The following is a 14,596-nucleotide window of genomic DNA, read 5'->3' on the forward strand; positions in this document are numbered from 1 at the left end:
GAGGAAAAAGCATCGCGTGTTACCTACTTGAGCTGCGGCATCTCATATTTTGAAAACAGAAAAGTAGAGAAATAGCTCTGATAGTATCAACAAGTCTGTGGCACAATCATTAGTAACGTAGGTAAATAAGGTAAGCTCTTAAATAATTACGAAATTACACACAAGAGTGGCCATACCGACACTGACGTTTGGGAAAGAGTGGTCAACTTGTATACACATATGCAGTGAGATCCTAAGAAAATTCAAAAATTTAACATGACCGACAAAGAAACGCAGATATCGTGAGTTAACTCCATAAAACTGGATGACAAAGCAGAGAGAAAATCGGTTGGTAATTGAGAGACGGACGAAGAATAAGTTAATCCATGACCGACGACAATCGTGATGACGATAATGGTGACAGAGATCCACATTTTTTCTCATTTCTTACAGATATTCAGTGACGTCTGTATTTAAATTTTCTCTGATAGAAATCAGAGAAAATTTCCACTACCGTGTGCGTTTTCATTCGATATCTTATCTGTCAGATCTCTGTCACCTTGCTGTTACATCTGTAATTCGCTCTCTACATAAGTACGTCTGACAATCTATTCTTGTACTCAACCACTCGAGTGTTAGGCGACAGTCGAAATCCTATCTAGCATGTTCACGTTTCTGTCTTGCAGCGGACCATTGGATACAAGAGCTCTTGCGCGAATCCCTATCCAGTGCTTGGCAGAGCCTATTTGTTATTGGTTCACCCATAAACTTTCAAACCAAAACTTATTCAAACCAAAGATCAGTATTTTATCTATCTTCAGCAGTTGTAGTTGTATATATGGAAATAATCAACAATCAGTTGCATAGAAGAAATTTAATTTCCTTAATCGGTTTTAGGCAATTAGTGTCCTTCTTTAGAAGGTTGTAACTACCGCATTATTTGCGAGTGTTAACAGTAAGATGCATGCAGCGCATTGCTGTGGTCATGCAGTGCTGTACAGGCACTCTGAACCACACGTACATGACCACAGAAGTCTGCTGCATGCAACTTATTGTTAACACTCGCAAATAATGCGATAGTTACAACCTTCTAAAGAAGGACACTGAGTGCCTGAAACCGATTAACGAAATTAAATGTCTTGTATGCTACTGATTGTTGATTATTTCCAAATAAGTCACTAAACTGAGTATTTAGGATAACTATCCTGTGGTAGAAAACGCATATTTGCCTTTGAGGTACGTGTTTGCAAATTGTTTTTGTTTTATATAAAAAAACTCCTGTCCTCCGCAGTAAAACTGGAGCCACGAACTTGAAAAGCAATGTATACACAGTCACCTTCGATTCACAGTTCATCATTCTTTACAGGAAATTCAGTAAATGCCTTTAATACATCACGCAATAATATGCAATTCTAGCAAAGCCGAACGAATGTTCAGAAAAAGGATCCACTGCATCTTAATTCCAAGAGATTTTTCGTCACACGTAGAAACTACACCGGTGTCCAAAATTAAAGGAACAAACGGAAATTTAGGAAGATTGCGTTTATTTTGCCACAGAACAATATAAACGGGTGATAGTGAAGGAGAAACAATGTGAAAAATGCACAACGTAAACATCTGTAACATGCATAACGGTAGACAAAAATGTTCTTCGGTTTTTCCAACGTAACGGATTTGCGCACACATTCTGACAACTGGTTAATGTCCTCAGTATGGGGTGTGACCTCTGGCAGCAATACAGGCCCGACAACGACGGGGTATGCTGTGAATGATGTCATCAATCACATGTTGAGGCAATGACGCCCGTTCTTCTTGCAGAGCTGTTCACAAGTTTTGGATAGTGGTTGGTGGATGGTGATGTGATGCAACACATCTACCTAGTGCATTCCAGACATATTCTATGGGATTCAAATCGGGATAGCGAGCAGTCCACGCCATGTGTGCCATAGCTTCCGTTTCCAAGAAAACATCGAGCATCTGTGCTCTATGCGATCAAACATTATCCACCGCCAGTACGAGGTCTGGGCCCACAGCACCTCGTGACAACCGCTCATGAGGAACCAAGTTCTCATCACGATAACTGACAGCAGTTAAACCTTGCCGATCCACCTGTACAATTTCACGAAGAGGTGTTCGAGTCGTCAACGTAATCCCTGCCCATACCGTTGGGGATCATACTCGACATCGGTCCCTTTCCACAATGTTTGGGTGCTGAAATCGTGTTCTACGTTCCCTCCAGATGCGAAACCGTCGAGAATCATTGCCCAGACCAAATCGGGACTCATCTGAGAAAAGAACATTGGCCCACTGTTAGACTGTCCAGGTGGCATGTTGACGACTCCACTCTAGGCCTTTACTTCTGTTTACAAGCGTTAGAGGTACGCACACAGCAGGTCTCAGACAATAAAGGACACTCTACCGAAGCCGTCTGTACAACGTTTCCCTCGGTACAACAGGTCCAGTGGATGCTGCAAGGTCAGATGCCAGTTGCTGCGCAGTACTAAGGCGGTAACGTCCTACCTGCCCTAACAGCTAAATAACGGTTCTCTTTCTGATGCCACGCGTGGTCGTCCCTGTCCTGGTCTTCGCGATACAGTTTCGGTCTCTATAAACTGGCATCACATTGACATTAAGCCATCGAGCCGCATAAGTCTGCGACTGTCCTACTTCCATTCTTTGTTTGGCCCTCCACCGCAGAGAGTCTGGTAGGCATTATCTCTGTGGCATACTGCACCGTCTGCAACTGTGCACACCCCGATGTGAGACTACCCGCCAAACACTACCCCATTTGATAGGTGCCCTGACTTCATCATTGACCTGGTTCCCCATTGAACGGAATGTCATCTCCCATGCAGAACACGATCGTACGGACATCTGTTGAGACTTTGTATGATTATACCGTCAGTTGGAGTATGGGAAAATAGCGATTTGTTGCTTTAATTTTGGACACCAATGTAGATCGATCAGTCGACGGAGGGCTTGCGAACATTCTCGGTGTGGCCGTGCGATTCTAGGCGCTTCGGTCTCGAACCGCGTGACTGCTACGGTCGCAGGTTCGAATCCTGCCTCGGGCATGGATGTGTGTGATGTCCTTAGGTTAGTTAGGTTTAAGTAGTTCTAAGTTCTAGGGGACTGATGACCACAGATGTTGTTAAGTCGCATAGTGCTCAGAGCCATTTTTTGAAAATTCTCGTCGAAAAAGGTTCAGAATTTGATGGGGTATTGGATTATTGGATTACGTAGGAGGAGATTCATCAATAAAGGCACCTAAACCTGTCCACGAAATGCACACTAACAGTATCTCTAAACCCTCCCGTACTCTTTATAGAGTCGAACTACCTTGCATAAAACAGCTTCAGACATTTGGTTACTTTAGAAGTGGATCAATGTGTTAAATATCTGACGTTAGGTATTAAAACCTTTCTTGTTGATCACTCAGAACACTAATTATGTTTGTTTTATTAGTTTCATTACCCCCAAAGCTGAAGTCTTATTTCATAAAGAGCGAAAATGTAGTAAGGGACAAACGTTTTTGATTACTGTTGACACAGTCTTTCAGCGGATCTGCGACCATGTTTGGCTCATTAATACACTCTTGCCTTTACCGCTGCATCCTTTTTATAAATGCTCCTGGTTACACGTTTTATTTTAACAGCGTCTTCAGATAAAATCTTTGGTACAGGGAACTACACTCTTCAGTCACATTAAAGTGACCACCTGTCAAAAGCAAAACCCTTTTGCAGCGCGGAACGCTACGAGGAGTGTAGGAGGCTCCGAAAAGTACCGACATGGATATGGAGTCACGCAAACTCCAGTGCCGTCGCAAGCTGCGCTAGGTTCCTCGTTTGAGGATCGATGGAGCGAACAGCCCGATCGAGGTGTTCCCACAGATTTTCGATTTGATTTTAAATCCGGGGAATTTTGTGGCCAGGGCAGTACGGTAAACTCATCTTGGTGCTCTCGAACCACACAGGGTACACCGCAAGCTGAGTCACACGTTGCACTGTCCTGCTGGTAGATGCCATCGTGCCGAGGAAAAACAAACTGTATACATGAACATGGTTTCCAAGGATAGACGCATACTTCTTTTGATCCGTTGTACCTTCCAGAATTACCCAGGGAATGCCACGAAAACATTCCCCAGCCTATAACGCCCCTCCTTGCCTCGACACTTCCGACGATTCTTGCAAGGTGGCTTCTCTCAGACGTTTCACGCCTTACACAACAACGGCCATCTGTCCTATGGAGCATAAAACGTGATTCATCTGAAAAGGCGACCTGGCGCCACACATTGGACGTCCAGTTGCTGCAATGGCGTGCACATTCCAACCTTTGCCGCCGATGAACAGCAGTCAGCGTGGATGCCTGAACCAGGCGCCTGCTGCGAAGGTTCCTACGCACCAAAGTTCATTGAACGGTCACTGAGGAGTCACTGTTGGTAGCCCCTTAGTTGATCTGGGTGGTCAGTTGCTCAACAGCTGCAAGTCTATTCGCCCGGACACATCTCCGGAGCCGTTGTTCACCCCTGTCCTGTATAGTCCCTGGTGCACCACAGTTACCTCGGAAACGACTTGTTATGGCGTCATTTTGCCCTTCACGGTTTACTTCTAACACGGCAGCATCCGAACAGTTTACAGACTTAGCCGTTTCGGATATGCTTCCACCCTTAGCCCGAAAGTCAGTGATCATGTCCTTTTCCGACGTCAGATAAACCGCTCCGTTTCCGCAATACGAGAGCGACTGCACTGTTTTCCGCGTCCCCTCACGCCGTTTGTACACTCATGCTCATAAGTTAAGGATAATGCTGATGCATGGTGAAACAACGCTCTGGTGGGCGGTTTGCGGGTTTAAATCACCCAAGCGTATGGCCATGCGGTGCATTTGACCTGCGGTCGTCGCATGGTGGAGCTGACAGCAGTCCACATACGCAAAGGTGTGTTGGTGCATGTCACAGTACGGTGCACCGAGTAAGTGTGCAGACGTTTCCAGACGCGTTAATGGTGACTGTGTGTTGATAATGGCTCAAAGAACACATACTGATGACGTTATGAGGGGTAGAATACTACGGCGACTGGAGGCCGGTCAAACGCAGCAGATAGTAGCACGGGCCCTCAGTGTGCCACAAAGTGAGATCTCAAGATTATGGCAACGATTACAGCAGACAGGAAACGTGTCCAGGCGCTATAGCACGGGACGTCCGCAATGTACAACACCACAAGAAGACCGATATGTCACCATCAGTGCCCGCAGACGGCCATGGAGTACTGCAGGTAGCCCCGCTGTCACCGCAACCACTGGAAAAGTTGTCTTCAAACACACAGTCTACAGACGACTGAACAGACATAGTTTATTCGCCCGGACACCTGGTCACAGGAGAGCCTGTAAATCCTGGTGTCAAGAACACAGTACATGGTCATTGGGATGAGTAGTCTCAGATTATGTTCACGGACGAGTCCAGGTATAGTCTGAACAGTGATTCTCACCGGGTTTTCATCTGGCGTGAACCAGGAACCAGATACCAACCCCTTAATGTCCTTGAAACGGACCTGTATAGAGGTCGTGGTTTGATGGTGTGGGGTGGGATTATGATTGGTGCACGTAAACCCCTGCATGTCTTTCACAGAGGAACTGTAACAGGTCAGGTGTAACGGGACGTCATTTCGAACCAGTATATCCGCGTTTTCAGGGGTGCAGTGGGTCCCACCTTCCTCCTGATGGACGATAACGCAAGACCCCACCTAGCTGCCATCGTGAAGGAGTACCTCGAAACAGAAGATATCAGGCGAATGAAGTGGCCTGCCTGTTCTCCAGACCTAAACCCCATCGAGCACGTCTGGGATGCTCTCGGTCAACGTATCGCTGCACGTCTTCAAACCCTTACGACACTTCAAGAGCTCTGACAGACACTGGTGCGAGAATGGGAGGCTATTCCCCAGCAACTGCTCACCACCTGATCCAGAGTATGCCAACCCGTTCTGCGGCCTGTGTACTTATGCATGGTGATCATATCACATATTGATGTCGAGGTACATGCGCAGGAAACAGTCGCGTTTTGTAGCACATATGTTTCGGGAAGGTTTTCTCAATTTATCACCAATACTGTGGACTTACAGATCTGTGTCGTGTATGTTCCCTATGGCCTATGCTATTAGCCCCAGTTTTGTGTAGTGCCACGTTGTGTGGCACCACATTCTGCAATTATCCTTAATTTATGAGCATGAGTGTATATTCTCCATTGCTAGTGGTGCAACGACAACTACTACGCTGCCTCCCGCTCCCCCCCCCCCCCTCCTCCCCCGCCAAGGTGTTTCATATACCCGCCACTGCTAGTGCTGCCACCTGCCTTCTGCCAGTGTTTATTGCACGTTGACGTCGAACATAGGTGGTGGTGACATTAATGCGGCTGGTCTGTATAATATTAAAAGGATAGAACAAACTATTATACAGCAATGTTTGGAATAAATGTGTACGCCGACAAGTTGATCACATACGTTATGAATACATAGTATCCAGTTAGAGTTTTAAATATCTTAGTCAACATCAAAAGTCAAACTGGCTCTCGCCCTGCAGTACATTACAAAATAAATGTCTTCGGTCACCAGGTGCCTGTACTGAACTCTGTGTAGGAAATATAATTCCCCACATTATTTTTCAGTGTGACATTCTCCTACTTAAATATTCTGATTGCAGCAAAAACATGTGACATTTTAAAGTCATTTCACAATAGATGTTATTGTGCGTTGAAAGATATGCGACTTTAACACGTGATGCTTCACTTACAATATTAATTTTTAAAGAAACAAAACTGTAATTGTTACATGGATAGAAGAAACATACGAATGCAGTACTGATTCATAACCATAGCTATCGGTGTTACGTGTATTGAGGAGTAAGAAACTTTAAGGCCGGGAGAAGAAATAACCCACATAGGTCTATACTACACCTTGGATACAGAAACATATAAAAATGACAGTAATAACATAAATGACAGTAAAAACTAATGACAGTGAAAAAACGGTGACAGTAATAGCGGTGAAAAATACTGAGAATGATAGTACGTTTGTGACATGCCTGTACATATTTTAAAGTGTAGTATTATTGTGTGAATTCATTACATATGTATAACCACCATGTGAAATTTAAATATAGTGAAACCACAATTAATATGTAAAAGAAAATACGTGTAACCTTAAGTAATCTTCTCAGTTATTCGGCGAAAGCAACCTAAAATACATCAACAGTAGTGTGGGTTGAGCGATGCGTCATACTGGAATGGCGATCCACAAAAAATTCCACGTGAACTGACGTCCATCATCGCATTTAAATGCACCTGAAATAAATCCTGAAAATACGCTGCTGAAACGAGAGATGGAAGCAAGATGATCGGAAGCCTCATCAGTTAACACTTTAATGGTTGGCTCGGTGCTGAAGTGGTGTAAGAGCAAAAATCCAGTATCTACGGAAGCATCTCCACTGTGCTAGAAGCTCACTTCGAATACCGTCATAGAAGTCGAAGTTTCACAATACCACGACTTCGTCACCAAAATTTCACTTGAAAACCCGAATGTACACAACTACATTTCAAGAAAGGATTCGTAGTGAAAACGAAAGCATCACGATCAACGGCCTATACTTCCTGCAGGAAGATCAAAGTAGCATCATGCTGGCACTTTCTTTGGTGACGCAAGAGTCCAATTTGAGAGCTCACTTGGCGCCTACAGGTGGGCATGTGTACACCACACTAAAATGGGTTCGTTGGAGGCGCTTGCCTTAGCAGCCAAGTTGTTGAGCCAGGCGCCGTCATCAAACTTGCTGCCCTCCTCCATCAGCTGCGGTCTTCGGCGAGCACCTCCCTCGATATTAAATGCGCTCATATCGCATTTGCCGCAGTCTTTAAAGCGCATAACTTTCCTTCGATGGGGTCTCTTGGCATGTGCAGTTTCACTAAGTGATGTGCGTCAGAGAAGACGGGAGTGGTCCATACGACGTATGTGTCCTGACCATAGCAGGCGACTTTCCTTGACAGTGTCCGTTGGCTGCGTTACTCGATAGCTTCGCAGTATTCAGGAACATCTCATTTGTCACATGGTTACGTGGTTTCTATATATTATGCCAAGAATGTTTCGTAATCACCGCACATGGAAGGTGTTGAGCTTATGTTCTTGTTCGGCGTGTGATGTCCAAGTCTCCCCTGCACACAAGAGAGTACTCAGCACGCATGCGTGATTGATGGGCATTCTTGTGGTCACCGTACGGTGTTTGTTGTTCCATAGTCTTGAGCTTCCCGAAAGTGTTCGCCGATTTGCAATTCTTGCGTTTATGTTATCGTCTAGAGAGAGATCTGACATTAGCGAATCTCAGCCTTCTTTACATTTACAGACTTGGAGAAGATCTTGCACACAGCAGAAAATTTATCCACAAGGCTTAGAAGGACGTCTTGAATATTTGCTAACGCATGTTGCATCGTCAGCAAAGAAAAGCTTACTTTAAAATTAGACCTCACGGTGGCGCTTGGATCTGGGTAACGAGATGTCAGCCCTGGTATATAGGCTTCGCCGTAAGCAGCTCTGAGTAGCGAGGAGAACATAACAAACAAGGTAGGAACCAGTACATAGCCTTGACGAGTTCCTGTTTGCACGAGGAGAGCACTCTCCATATCTTCGTGAAAAGCCCTGGTCGTCTTCAAGAGTTTCGGAGTGCACCCTGCCTACACTAGCGAAGTATACAGTCCCTTCCTAAAAGCAATGAACAGTGGTGGTCTTCCACTCGCGGTATTTTCCCTTTACCTGGCGGAGTGTGAAGATCTTATTAGTAGCAGATCGCTGGGCTGGAAACCCACGTTGACGCTCGGCAAGCTTCTACAGTCTGTCCAGCACCAGACGGGCGAGCCGGCCGAAGTGGCCGTGCGGTTAAAGGCGCTGCAGTCTGGAACCGCAAGACCGCTACGGTCGCAGGTTCGAATCCTGCCTCGGGCATGGATGTTTGTGATGTCCTTAGGTTAGTTAGGTTTAACTAGTTCTAAGTTCTAGGGGACTAATGACCTCAGCAGTTGAGTCCCATAGTGCTCAGAGCCATTTGAACCATTTTTTAACCAGACGCGCGAACGCTTTCCCGGCGATGCTCAAAAATGGTTCAAATGGCTCTAAGCACTATGGGACTTAACTTCTGAGGTAATCAGTCCCCTAGAACTTAGAACTACTTAAACCTGACTAACCTAAGGACATCACACACATCCATGCCCGAGGCAGAATTCGAACCTGCGACCGTAGGCGCTGCTCAGCAGGGAAATTCTGCGATAGCAATTGCACTTACCATCGCATGGAGTGAGGATGTTGCCATCGCACATATCCTGCGGCACAGTACCCTCAGGCCAGCATTTCAATAGAAGGCTGTAGAGCATTGGTGGTAGCGGAAATAGTTCGACGAGTCCTGTGTGGATGCTGTCTTTGCCAGGGCATTTTCCGCATTTAAGCCCTGCAAAAGCTTACAGAAGCTCCACCTGATTAGGTACGACCTCCAGCTCATGACAAGTTGGCAACTGAGAAATTCCTCCTCTTGCTTTCGCGATGACCATAGAGTGGAGGTTGAAATAGTGCTCCCATCATCATTTCAGTTTATTACAATCTGCGATGACTGTTCCACCGATCTCATTAAGCGGGGTAATCTTCATAGTGGTAGGCTCAGTGGCTCTTTTGATACCCGAATACACTACGTTGAGGTTTCTCGCGTCGGCAACTCCTCTATATTTGCGCAAAGTTTCTCCGAGCACGTATTAACGCAGTTACGGACTGTGCAGTGAACCACTACCTTTGTTTGCTTAGGTGCCTGCGCGTAATGTCGCAAGGGTTTGGGGTGCCAATAGATAGCTACCTGGCGTTTAGGATCGAGGAGGGGTTTCAAGACATATCGCTTTCAAAGTAGTAAATGTTGTGTCGGCCGTAAGGTAAGAAGTGAGTTGATTTCCAGCCAGTCTTCAGCGAGCAGCGATAGAAATACACCGTTTATTGCAATATGCTTGGGACAACAGTACATTTTCAGGCGGACAAACTTTCGAAATTACAGTAGTTACAATTTTCACGAATTCTTTACAGACGAATGGAAAAACTAGTAGAAGCCAACCTCGGGGAAGATCAGTTTGGATTCCGTAGAAACACTGGAACACGTGAGGCAATACTGACCTTACGACTTATCTTAGAAGAAAGATTAAGGAAAGGCAAACCTACGTTTCTAGCATTTGTAGACTTAGAGAAAGCTTTTGACAATGTTGACTGGAATACTCTCTTTCAAATTCTAAAGGTGGCAGGGGTAAAATACAGGGAGCGAAAGGCTATTTACAATTTGTACAGAAACCAGATGGCAGTTATAAGAGTTGAGGGACATGAAAGGGAAGCAGTGGTTGGGAAGGGAGTAAGACAGGGTTGTAGCCTCTCCCCGATGTTGTTCAATCTGTATATTGAGCAAGCAGTAAAGGAAACAAAAGAAAAATTCGGAGTAGGTATTAAAATTCATGGAGAAGAAATAAAAACTTTGAGGTTCGCCGATGACATTGTAATTCTGTCAGAGACAGCAAAGGACTTGGAAGAGCAGTTGAATGGAATGGACAGTGTCTTCAAAGGAGGATATAAGATGAACATCAACAAAAGCAAAACAAGGATAATGGAATGTAGTCTAATCAAGTCGGGTGATGCTGAGGGAATTAGATTAGGAAATGAGGCACTTAAAGTAGTAAAGGAGTTTTGCTATTTGGGGAGCAAAATAACTGATGATGGTCGAAGTAGAGAGGATATAAAATGTAGGCTGGCAATGGCAAGGAAAGCGTTTCTGAAGAAGAGAAATTTGTTAACATCGAGTATAGATTTAAGTGTCAGGAAGTCATTTCTGAAAGTATTCGTATGGAGTGTAGCCATGTATGGAAGTGAAACATGGACGATAAATAGTTTGGACAAGAAGAGAATAGAAGCTTTCGAAATGTGGTGCTACAGAAGAATGCTGAAGATTAGATGGGTAGATCACATAACTAATGAGGAAGTATTGAATAGGATTGGGGAGAAGAGAAGTTTGTGGCACAACTTGACCAGAAGAAGGGATCGGTTGGTAGGACATGTTCTGAGGCATCAAGGGATCACCAATTTAGTATTGGAGGGCAGTGTGGAGGGTAAAAATCGTAGAGGGAGACCAAGAGATGAATACACTAAGCAGATTCAGAAGGATGTAGGTTGCAGTAGGTACTGGGAGATGAAGAAGCTTGCACAGGATAGAGTAGCATGGAGAGCTGCATCAAACCAGTCTCAGGACTGAAGACCACAACAACAACAACAACAATTTTCAACAACAGGTGGCGCTGCAAGTGATGTGAAAGATATAGAAGACAACGCAGTCTTTGGGTGCGCCATTCTGCTGTAAGCGTGTGCTGTTCACAACGTGCAAGTGTGCTGTAGACAACATGGTTTATTCCTCAGAACAGAGGATTTTTCTGGTGTTGGAATTCCACCGCCTAGAACACAGTGTTGTTGCAACAAGACGAAGCTTTCAACGGAGGTTTAATGTAACCAAAGGACCGAAAAGCGATACAATAAAGGATCTGTTTGAAACATTTCAACGGACTGGGAACGTGACGGATGAACGTGCTGGAAAGGTAGGGCGACCACATACGGCAACCACAGAGGGCAACGCGCAGCTAGTGCAGCAGGTGATCCAACAGCGGCCTCGGGTTTCCGTTCGCCGTGTTGCAGCTGCGGTCCAAATGACGCCAACGTCCACGTATCGTCTCATGCGCCAGAGTTTACACCTCGATCCATACAAAATTCAAACGCGGCAACCCCTCAGCGCCGCTACCATTGCTGCACGAGAGATATTCGCTAACGATATAGTGCACAGGATTGATGACGGCAATATGCATGTGGGCAGCATTTGGTTTACTGACGAAGCTTATTTTTACCTGGACGGCTTCGTCAATAAACAGAACTGGCGCATATGGGGAACCGAAAAGCCCCATGTTGCAGTCCCATCATCCCTGCATCCTCAAAAAGTACTGGTCTGGGCCGCCATTTCTTCCAAAGGAATCATTGGCCCATTTTTCAGATCCGAAACGATTACTGCATCACGCTATCTGGACATTCTTTGTGAATTTGTGGCGGTACAAACTGCCTTAGACGACACTGCGAACACCTCGTGGTTTATGCAAGATGGTGCCCGGCCACATCGCACGGCCGACGTCTTTAATTTCCTGAATGAATATTTCGATGATCGTGTGATTGCTTTGGGCTATCCGAACCATACAGGAGGCGGCGTGGATTGGCCTCCCTATTCGCCAGACATGAACCCCTGTGACTTCTTTCTGAGGGGACACTTGAAAGACCAGGTGTACCGCCAGAATCCAGAAACAATTGAACAGCTGAAGCAGTACATCTCATCTGCATGTGAAGCCATTCCGCCAGACACGTTGTCAAAGGTTTCGGGTAATTTCATTCAGAGACTACGCCATATTATTGCTAAGCATGGTGGATATGTGGAAAATATCGTACTACAGAGTTTCCCAGACCGCAGCGCCATCTGTTGTTGAAAATTGAAACTACTGTAATTTCGAAAGTTTGTCTGCCTGAAAATGTACTGTTGTCCCAAGCATATTGCAACAAACGGTGTATTTCTATCGCTGCTCGTTTAGTTTTTATTGCCGTTTCAAATATACCGGTCATTTTTGAAACACCCTGTATATTCCGTGTTCCTAAGCGTAGTGAAGTAGGTTTATGCTTCTTTGATGTTTGAGCAGGTCTCGACAGTATGGTGACGTCCTCTAGAGCGAGGCTAGTGTTCCGTACAACCCAAGTGGTACCTAATTGTAATTGACTTGCGGAGCGGGGGTGGGGTGGGGTGGGGAGGGGGAGGAGGCTGTCCACAGCTTGAAGCGGGCCGGGGGGGGGGGGGGGCGGGGCCCGTGTCTCGTCACTGGACCTACGATGGGCCCTCCCACTATCGGTAGCGACGCCTTGGACGCGTTTTAGTTGCCGATGAGGTTCTCTCCACTACTCGTGACACCCTCTCGGCCTTGCTGACTAATTCCACAGGAGCTGAAACTCGCAACTTGTGGAATGAGGTGTGCTGAAAAGCATTTTCAGTTCATTTCCGCATGCACAGCACTCGGTCTAATGGAAATGCCAATTCCGGAATTTCCTTCGGAGCTCTCCTTCCCCTACAGGAATTTTACAGCGTGTTAGGGCTGACGTTATAGTCAAACAACTCCCTACAGTGAAATAACCCAACATCTTGTTGGTTAAATACGCAGTGGACAGAGTCACTTTCTGAGATGCGATCCTAACTATTTCGTCAGCAACGCTGTGTCGCGTGGCGCGTACGTAAAAATTATCGCCAAATTTCGCAGCGCTGTCCTATCAGATACATTCGTCTTAACGTCCCACATTGATTTCTACGGTTATTTAACTCATTGTTGCTTGTCTATTATCACTGGCAGCTCTACGCAAACGCTGCCGTTCTCGGTTGTTAAGTGAAGACCATCGGACACTCCGTTGTCGGTGGTGAGAGGTAATGCCTGAAATTTGGTATCCCCGGCGCACTCTTGACGCAGTGGACCTCGTAATATTGAATTCCCTAACGATTTTGCGAAAGAGAATGTTCTATGCGTCTAGCTCCAACTACCATGAATCGCATGAATCACCTGAGGACAAATGACAGCTCCACCAATGCACTGGCCTTTCATACCTTGTGTACGTGATACTATCGGCATTTGTATAAGCGCATATCGCTGTCCCATGACTTTCGTCACTTCCAGGTATGCTAGAATTTTAATTTGTTTAATTCGGCCAATACTTATATAAAAACCTCCTCCCGAACAGGCCATGGAGGCCCAACGGTACCGACAGGCCGCCGTGTCATCCTCAGCCCACAGGCGTCACTGGATGCGGATGTGGAAGGGCGTGTGGTCAGCACACCGCTCTCCCGGCCGTATGTCAGTTTCCGAGACTGGAGCCGTTACTTCTCAATCAAGTAGCTCCTCAGTTTGCCTCACAAGTGCTGAGTGCACCCCGCTTGCCAACAGCGCTCGGCAGACCGGATGGTCACCCATCCGAGTGCTAGCCCAGCCCGACAGCGCTTAACTTCGGTGATCTGACGGGAACCGATGTTACCACTGCGGCAAGGCCGTTGGCAATACTTATATGGAATACTGAAAATGAAGACGTTAGATATCCAACCTATAAATGGGACAGGCTGATACTTTTAGGCTTTGAGTAATACAGTTCGATGATGCTGGTGAAGCAGTATCAGTAACAACTTACGCAACACTTGAGCCAAAGGATTTTGGACCCAGATTTGAGACCTGTCAATGGGTTAACCAACCTAGTACTGCAGAATCGACGTTCCTGCAGCTTGTGTTGTTCACAGGTGAGGCCTTTTTCAACGGAGCTGTTGTTCCCAACAGCGGCAATATGCATGTTTGGATTGATAGAAATTCGTACTCCACGTCCTTCTCTATCAACCTGTTTGCTGAAACTATAAGGGGAACTCAAATGAAAACGAAACAGATCGAAAATTAGCAGGTAAACTTTATTATTTCAAAAGTAATCGCTATAGCTGTTAATGTATGTGTCCCACTCTCAGAGAA

General features: G+C 45.8%; 1 protein-coding gene and 1 pseudogene across 1 annotated transcript in view; one reads left to right on the forward strand and one right to left on the reverse strand.

The window, feature by feature from the left end:
• The window catches only part of LOC126456475 (uncharacterized), a 341,682-nt gene that overhangs the window by 152,220 nt on the left and 174,866 nt on the right, over positions 1-14,596 (forward strand). The window lies entirely within an intron of this gene.
• LOC126459479 (5S ribosomal RNA) lies at positions 14,024-14,141 on the reverse strand (annotated as a pseudogene).

Source organism: Schistocerca serialis, chromosome 2 (assembly GCF_023864345.2).
Source record: "Schistocerca serialis cubense isolate TAMUIC-IGC-003099 chromosome 2, iqSchSeri2.2, whole genome shotgun sequence".
Classification (NCBI taxonomy): Eukaryota; Metazoa; Arthropoda; class Insecta; order Orthoptera; family Acrididae; genus Schistocerca; species Schistocerca serialis.